This window comes from Bison bison, unplaced genomic scaffold (assembly GCF_000754665.1).
Source record: "Bison bison bison isolate TAMUID 2011002044 unplaced genomic scaffold, Bison_UMD1.0 scf7180017864068, whole genome shotgun sequence".
NCBI lineage: Eukaryota > Metazoa > Chordata > Mammalia > Artiodactyla > Bovidae > Bison > Bison bison.
In genome coordinates this window covers 7,035,486-7,044,748 of record NW_011494640.1, presented here as the reverse complement: position 1 = coordinate 7,044,748, position 9,263 = coordinate 7,035,486, and the positions used below count along the sequence as shown (strand labels likewise).

Genomic DNA, 9,263 nt, shown 5'->3' with positions numbered 1-9,263 from the left:
TGTAAAAGAAAGTAATCACAAATTCACTGGCTTACAATAACATAGAATTATTATCTTAATATTCTGGAGCTCAGAAGTCTGAGAGGGGTCGTACTCGGCCAAAATAAGTTTATCTTAAAACTACCCAAAATGTCTAAAAAATACGTAATAATGCTAGTGCCTATCTTCAGCTTTCCGGTTTTGGTCTTTCAATTTTTGTTTTTTAACTACAGGTTACAGTGTATTTTGTCTACATTGGAATTTGAAGTCTAGATGAATATAACAATGTGTGTGTGCTCAGCCACTCAGCCACGTCTGACTCTTTGTGACTCCATGAACTGTAGCCTGCTAGCCTCCTCTGTCCATGGAATTTTTCCACGCAGGAGTACTGGAGTGGGTCACCATTTCCTACTCCAAGGATCTTCCTGGACCAGGGATTGAACCCATGTCTCCTGCATTGGCGGGCAGATTCTTTACCACTAGAGCCACCTGGGAAGCCTGATCTTACTACATTTTTATTCCTAACTCAGTGAAAATATAAAATCTTACAACTTTAAAAAAATTTTGTATTTGTAGATTTCACAATGAATTTTCTTATGTATGGAAGGGTTCTTTTAATACAAAAAGGGTTGTTTAATACAAAAGTTTATGATAGCTGTACAATCAGTTAACAATAATGAAATCCTTGATATCTAAAGTGATATTCTTAATTAAGAAGACATAGATATAAATACATTGTAAGTTTTACTGTGGTTCCTGATGCAGATCTGGTACATAATGTATACAAAGTAAGTAAATGAATTTCTCACCTAGCTTTATGTGTTATTTTTGTGCATACAAAAGAATTTTGGGATTAAACCGGGTATTTTTATGTGACTGGAAAAGGTGAGGATATAGACGTGTCTTTTATTTTTCAGATAGGAACTTTCCAGAGCAGATGAAGCATACTTGCTGGAAGCATTGACTTGTTAGAAAAATCTCCCAACAGTTTTCCCAAAGATATAAAAACTTCAGCTCTTGCCAACAATGAATGCAGTCAAATTTTCATTCAGTATTGACACAGTTGGGAAAATGTGTGCTCAATCATGTCTTTGCGAGCCCATGGACTGTAGCCCACCAGGTTCCTCTGTTTATGGGATTCTCCAGGCAAGAATACTGGAGTGGATTGCCATTTCTTCCTCCAGGGGATCTTCCCGACCCAGGGACTGAACCCTGCGTTGCAGGCGGATTCTTTACAACTGAGCCACTGGGGAAGTCCTAATGTTGGCTAAGGGCTTTTAAATTAGAGACAGTCCTTGAGTTATTCCCAGTTGTTTATTTACAGCTGCCTAAAAACAAGCAAAAGAATGACAACAATGGATGTGCCACTGTGTGCCAACTTGATTAAGTCACTTGACAATAAATAACTTGGCAAGACCAGTCTAATGGCAGAAAACATATTCAATCTGTGCTTTGAGCGTTTACAACTGTGGGGACATAGAGATTCCATAACGACAGAGTAACATGTCAAATCAACCCCAGTGCTGACAAAAATAACATCCTTTAGACAAAAGGTAAAAAGCAAATATTTGAAAGTATAGAGAGTGATGAAGGGAGAGCAGAGATCAGAAGGGTCACAAATCAAGAAAGAAGGGAAAGCCAGGGGGTGAGATTCACATTTAAATGGTTTTCTCACCTGAGGGTTCTTCCTAGCTCACTCCCTAGTAAGTGGAATAGAACTCAGACACAAAGCAGCCATCTCCATGGGCTGTCAAGATAGCATAGTATAGTAAGAAAGTACTGGGAGAAACCCCAGGAATGTCTGCTGTTTCTTTTTCCAGATTTGATTAGCTTCCTCACATGGGCTGATCTGTTCTGAGACCCCCCCAGAACCTGCCTCAGATTCTTAAGCTTCCTGTCTATGCAGTTTTCTCCTCTCCAGGGTTTTGCCCTATGAAGTGTAGTCACCTCTGTCTCCAGCAGTCCAGATCCATCCTGTGATCTTGAAACTCTAGCAGACAGAAACTGTGCCAACAGGAGGGCTCATCCCATTTGTTTCCCTTCTCTCAGCAATCATGGATCTTCACTGCTAGCTATTTAATTTCCAGGGCCTTATTTTGTCTATTTCCTGCTTCTAGGACACCAATTACATGTGTGATACATCATTTCTCATTGTTCTACAGCTTCTAGATGTCCTTTTCTTCTTTGTTCATGGCCTTGCCTGTGTCTAAGTGGGAATGTGTGTGTTTTAACTTTCCCTCTTCATGTCAGTCGTGCTCCTAATTGTATCTGTGGAATTTCTTGTTCAAGAGAGATGCCCCTGCCTCTTTTTCAGCTGCAAGAGATCACCAATGAGAGGTATGGGGATTTTTTGTCTTTTCTTTCTTCTAACATTGCCTTGGTAGCAATGAGTTAGCAGATTTCTTCTAACCTGCTTCTTGCACGATGGCTGTACTCCCAGCCCAGCCATAGGGGAGCCAGCCCTACCTCTCCTTCCTCTAGGGGAAGCTTGTGCCTCACTGAAATCCATGCTGCCTTGCTACTCTGTGACCTCAGCTTTCTGCAGGCTTCCAGAAAGTTGTAACTATCATTTATCTGATTTTTTTTAATTGTTAGTTGGGGACAGACAGCCTTTCTAGCTTTTATATGTTGGACAAAGTAGAATTCTTTCATTAGATGTATTCCTAGATACGTGATTATTTTTTGATGCTGCTTAAAGGGTATTATTTGAATATTTTATTTGGTATTTTTGCTGATGTGCAGGAATGCAAGTGATTTTTGTGTATTGATATTAGCTGCTGTTGTTGGCTCAGTTGCTCAGTCATGTCCGACTTTGTGACCCGGTGGACTGTAGCCCGCCAGGCTCCTCTGTCCATGGGATTTCCCAGGTAAGAATCCTGGAGTGGGTTGCCATCTTCTACTCCACATGATCTTCTGGACCCCAGGATCAAACCTGAGTCTCCTGCTGCTCCACAGCATTGCAGGCAGACTCTAGTTGATATTAGATATATTGCTAAATTCATGTTTTAATTTTAATAGATTATTCTTTTGATTTTCTAACTACTCAATTACTAGTCTTCCAATTATTGCTTCCTTTCTAATAACCATACTGTTCATGGGATTATCAAGGCAAGAACATTGGAGTGTTTTACCACTTCATTCTCCAGTGGACCATGTTTTGTCAGAACTCTCCACCATGACCCGACCTTCTTGGGTGGCCCAACAGGGCATGGCTCATTGTTTCATTGAGTTAGACAAGGTTGTGGTCCAAGTGGTCAGATTGCTTAGTTTTCTGTGATTGTGGTTTTCATTCTGTCTGCCCTCTGATGGAGAAGGATAAGAAGCTTATGGAAGCTTCCTGATGGGAAAGACTGACTGAGGGGGAAACTAGGTTTTGTTCTGATGGGCGGTAAATCTTTAATCCAATTTTTTTGTGATGAGACGGGCTGTGTTCCCTCCTGTTGTTTGACCTGAGGCCAAACTATGGTGGAGGCAATGAAGATAATGGGGACCTCCTTCAAAAGGCCCCATGCAGGCACTGCTGCACTCAGTGCCCCAACCCTGCAGCAGGCCACCACCAACCCACACCTCTGCCAGAGTCTCCTGGACACTCAGGCAAGTCTGGCTCAGTCTCTTGTGGGATCACTGCTCCTTTCTCCTGGTTCCTAGGGCACACAAGGTTTGCCAACAAAGGTCCATCTAGTCAAAGCTATGGTTTCTCTAGTAGTTATGTATGGATGTGAGAGTTGAACTATAAAGAAAGCTGAGTGTCAAAGAATTGATGCTTTTGAACTGTGGTGTTGAAGAAGACTCTTGAGATTCCCCTGGACTGCAAAGAGATTCAACCAGTCCATCCTAAAGGAGATCAGTCCTGAGTGTTCATTGGAAGGACTGATGTTGAAGCTGAAACTCCAATACCTTGGCCACCTGATGCAAAGAACTAACTCATTTGAAAAGACCCTGATGCTGGGAAAGATTGAAGGCAGGAGGAGAAGGGGAAGACAGAGGACGAAATGGTTGGATGGCATCACTGACTCAATGGACATGAGTTTGAGCAATCTCTGGGAGTTGGTGATGGATAGGGAAGTCTGGCACGTTCCAGTCCATGGAATCACAAAGAGTTGGACACAATTGAGTGACTGAACTGAACTGAACTTCCAATAACCATAAATCTTATTTCATTTTATAACATTATACTACCACAAGGGGGGCATCCCAGGTGGCCCTAGCGGTAAAGAACCCACCTGCCAACACAGGAGAGATAAGAGACACAGGTTTGATCCCTGAGTTAGGAAGATCTTCTAGAGAAGGAAATGGCAACCCAGTCCAGTATTCTTACCTGGAGAATCCCAAGGACAGAGGAGCCTGGTGGACTACAGTCCATAGGGTCACAAAGAATTGGACATGACTGAAGCAACTTAGCATGCACATACGTGCTACAGCAAGGACGTTTAAAATGATGTTAAATACAAGTGGTGATAAGGTAACATTTTCAGTCTCATAGGAAATCTTTAAATACTTCATCATTAAGTATGATATTTTCTATAGAATTTCCTAGATATTCTTCATTAGATTAGAAAGCAATCTTTTATTCCTAGTGTGTTAAGAGCTTTTCTGGGAAATATAAATGAATTTCTATACCTTTTCAGATGATTGCAAGGCTTTTCTTTTTATTGAGTTAATGTGAAAAATAACACTAGATTTTAAGGTGTTAAGATGGCTTTGCACTTTGTGAATAATCACTTTGTCATGATGTATTGATATTCTTTTTATGCATTGCTAGATGCAATTTACTCAGATCTTATGGCATGATTTTTAATTTAAGAATCAAATTTTTTTTATATATAAAGTTTTATTCCTATGTTTATTTATTTTAGGACTCTACTTCTGTTATGTTTCTCTGGGAATTTAAGCATTTTATCAAAGTTTTTTAACATATTGACATATAGTTGTCAATATTATGCTCAACTGTTTTAAATCACATATGTACGTATGTAGGTTAATATATCTTCTTTTATATTTCCAACACTAATAATTAAGCTATCACTTTCTCTCCATCCAAGCACTCTCTCCTCTCCCTTTTTTTCTATCTCCTTTCTTCTCTCTACTTCTTTTTAGATTAGCCTTTCCAGAGACTTATGAAATTTATTAGTATTTTTAAAATTTAATATTATGGATTTGTTAATTTTATTCATTGTGCATTTGTTTTCTTTACCAGTTTCTGCTCTTATCTTGATTTTTTTCCTACTGTTTACATCCTTTGGGTTAATTTGCTCTTTTTTTTTTTTTCCTCATAAGTTCTTGAGATGTCTACTTAGATCATTATTGTTTTTTTTTTTTTTTAGCCTTCTTCTCTCTTATTTTATACCTGAGGCACCTTCCTCAGCATTGTTTAGTTGCATCCTACATCTTTCTCATAATTATTTATGCTAAACATTTTCTAAATTCCATTTAGTTAATCACTCAGTTGTGTCTGACTCTTTTTTAGCCCATGCACTGAAGCCCACCAGGTTCCTCTGTCCATGGGATTCTCCAGGCAAGAATACTGGAGTGGGTTGTCATTTCCTTCTCCAGCAGATCTTCCTGACCCAGGAATCGAAACTTGGTCTTCTGCATTTCAGGCAGATTCTTTACTGTCTGAGCCACCAGGGAAGCCTCGCATTTAATTGCTTCTTCCAATCCAAAGATGTCTAGATGTGTATTTCTTAGGGTTCAAATTTTGATGTTTTAAGATATCTTTTTAAAATTGATTTCTTAATTTTTCTGTGGCATGAAAATGTGCATGCATGTTAAATCATTTCAGTCATGTTCAACTCTTTGCGACCCCATGTACTGTAGCCTGCCAGGTTCCTTTGTCCATGGGATTAACCAGGCATGAATACTGGAGAGGGTTGTCATTTCCTTCTCCAGGGGATCTTCCCAACGCTAAGATCTCTTACGTCTCCTGCAATGGCAAGCGTGTTATTTACCACTAGCTCCACCTGGGAAGCCCAAAATTTGGAATTACTATAACATTCTATTGAGATTTATTTTATCAAGCATTATTGTATGATGTTGGTAAATATCACTTGTACACTTTGAAAATAATCTGTATTTCACACTATACAATTTCAATTGGTTTACATTTATGAATGGAGATGTTCAAATTTTAAATACCATTTCTTGATTTTCTTTTTCTACTTGAACTCCCAGTTACAGAGAGAGGTATGGTAAAATCTCCCAGTATAACACAAATTGGTCTATTGCTCCTTTTAGTTCTGTCAAATTTTATATATTTGCAGATTTGTAAATTTTAACATATGGTGAGGCTTTTTCTTTTTTTTTTTTTTGAGGCTTTTTCATAGTGTGCATAATAATTAAAATGAGTAATATCAGTAGTGAGAGTTAATTATTGTCTTCAGCAATATGGAACTATTGGTAACCTGTACAAAATTAATTTTGCCGGAGTGATGAAAACTAAAGGCTAATTAAAGTGCAATCAAGAGAGGATGAAGGAGACTTGATGAGACCAACTGCACCGCAGTGGCGATTCGGCTGAGGGCGGCAAAGAGGGGTGCTCGGAAGTGGTCCTCGGCTTCCTCCCCTGGAGGTACAGAGAGCAGGGGTCTTGGCGAATGGCTTTCTTGCTGGTCACTTGTGAAGTGAGTAGACCCAGAGGATCTGGGAGAGGGGCCGGCTCCCATCCCTGGGTTCCCAGGGACCCTGCTGCTTGCCTAGGCTGTGGGCGCGAGTGTGAGATTCTCTCCCTGCCTCCATCCCGCCACCACCTGGGAGTTTGGATTCAGGATTTGTTCCTAGTCTCCAAGACTTTGATAACAAACTTACAGAAGCTGATGCTTATCTACAAATCTTGTTAGTTGAAGCTTTTTGATGACAAACTTCAAAACTGCAGAGATGATGAGCAGAGAAAGAAAATTGAAACCCTCAAAGAGACAACAAATAGCTTGGTAGAATCAATTAAACACTGCATTGTATTGCTGAAGATCGCTAAAAGCACTATTAATCCTGTGGATGCAATATATCAACCTGGTCCCTTGGAAACTGCGGTCAACACAGTGCCTTCCCAGACTGTATTACCTCCAGAACCTACTCTGAGTTGTGTGATTCAGAGCAGCATCCATCTTCTGTACCAGTTGGACCTGTATTAGCAACCTTGGGACATCATCAGACTCCAACACCAAATAGTACAGGCAGTGGCCACTCACCACCTAGTAGCAGTGTGATGTCTCCAAGCCATGTCAACTTGTCTCCAAACACAGTCCCAGAGTTCTCTTACTCTAGCAGTGAAGATGAATTCTATGATGCAGATGAATTCCTTCAGAGTGGCTCATCCCCAAAGCGCTTAATAGATCTGCCTGCATCTGCCTCAGTCTTGACACACGGTGGCTCAGGAAATAGTCTAAAGTTCCTAGATACCACAAATCACTTAATTCTTCCATGTCCAATGGAACAAGTGATCCTGACCTTTTTGATTCACACATGATTATAGAAATGACCAAGGGGAGGCAGGGTCGATGGAAAAGCACAAGAGTGTTATCATGCATCTGTTGTCACAAGTTAGACTTGGAATGGATCTTATGAAGGTAGTTCTTTCAACATTTATTCTTGAAAGAAGATCTCTTTTAGAAATGTACACAGACTTTTGCACATCCGGATCTACTTGTGAGTATTCGTGACCAGAAGGATGGCGGAGACTGAATGGTTCAGGTTGTGAAATGGTATTTCTCAGCCTTTCACGCAGGAAGGAAAGGATCAGTTGCCAAAAAGCCATACAACCCCGTTTTGGGTGAAATCTTTCAGTGTCACTGGACATTATCAAATGATACTGAAGAGAGTGTTGGGCTAGTTTCAGAAGGACCACTTCCCTGGGTTTCCAAGAATAGTGTAACGTTCGTGGCTGAGCAGATTTCTCATTATCCACTCATTTCAGCCTTTTATGCTGAGTGTTTTAATAAAAAGATACAATCCAATGCTCATATCTGGACCAAATCAAAATTCCTCAGGATGTCAATTGGGGTGCACAACATAGGGCAGGGCTGTGTCTCATGTCTAGAGCATGATGAATGTTACATTCTCACATTCCCCAATGTTTACAGTGCCCTGGGTGGAACTAGATGGAGAATGCAATATTAGTTGTTCCAAATCTGCCTATAGTGCAAACATCATCTTCCACACTAAACCTTTCTATGGGGGCAAGAAGCACAAAATTACCACTGAGATTTTTTTCCCAAATGACAAGAAGTCTTCCTGTTCAATTGAAGGGGAACGGAATGGTGTAATGTATGCAAAATACTCAACAGGGGAAAATGCAGTTTTTATAGATACCAAGAAGTTGCGTATAATCAAGAGGAAAGTGAGGAAGCTGGAAGATCAGAAAGAGTATGAATCCCACTGCCTTTGGAAGGATGTCACTCTCAACTTAAAAATCAGAGACATTGATGCAGCATCTGAAGCCAAGCATAGACTTGAAGAAAGACAAAGAGCAGAAGCCTGAGAAAGGAAGGAAAAGAAAATTCACTGGGAGACAAGGTTGTTTCATGAAGATGGAGAATTCTGGGTTTTTGATGAACTATTACTGAAATGTCTCGGTGCTGCCAAGCATTAGGTTGGGAAACCCAAAGTTTGCTCCTGGTTCCAGGGCAGGAGGCATAATTAAGCAACAATCCTCCTCTGGGAGAACCTATTCACTCTCTTCTTATTGCAGTGGTTCCTGTCTCAGGGATACTGGACTTTCTGAGGCAGATGAACAATTAAAGTGAGCAAAGCTTCCCTTTTTCCTGTCTGTGGCAGTTACAATGTTGATTTTGGTCTTGAGAAAAACTTCAGGTTTTGAAAACAAGATGTCTGCTGCCTTTCCAAATCCCATGGTGTAAATCCCAGTCTTAAACTCTGCATTCCAGTACTGCTATTGAGATATACAACATCTGTTTCCTAGTTCAAATAATCTTGGGTTCTATATATACATATATATAATATAGCTGACACCAGATTTTTCATAAATACTCCATTTACTGTAAATATCAGTTTCTCTGAGTTGTTTTAGAAAATTTAGCATAATGTATTAAAATCACGTGTTAGGAAATTTCATGGTCTCACCTACAATAACTTTTATTTTGAAATTGAACTATTATTTTATTAAATTGTATCTAACTCTGGACTACAGTTCAATTATACTCAATGCTTCTTAAGGTTTCATAAACTAATTTTTCTAACCTTAAAAAAAAAGAGAGAGGATGAAAGGAAACACATGGATATGGAGTTATAACAATTACATTCAAAGATTTGTTCATTCAGTAAGGGCATAA

At 39.7% G+C, this 9,263-nt stretch overlaps 1 pseudogene; it reads left to right on the top strand.

Moving 5' to 3' along the window:
* The first annotated feature begins 6,572 nt into the window (after positions 1 to 6,572).
* Positions 6,573 to 8,563, top strand: LOC104986442 (annotated as a pseudogene).
* Positions 8,564 to 9,263: the final 700 nt, after the last annotated feature.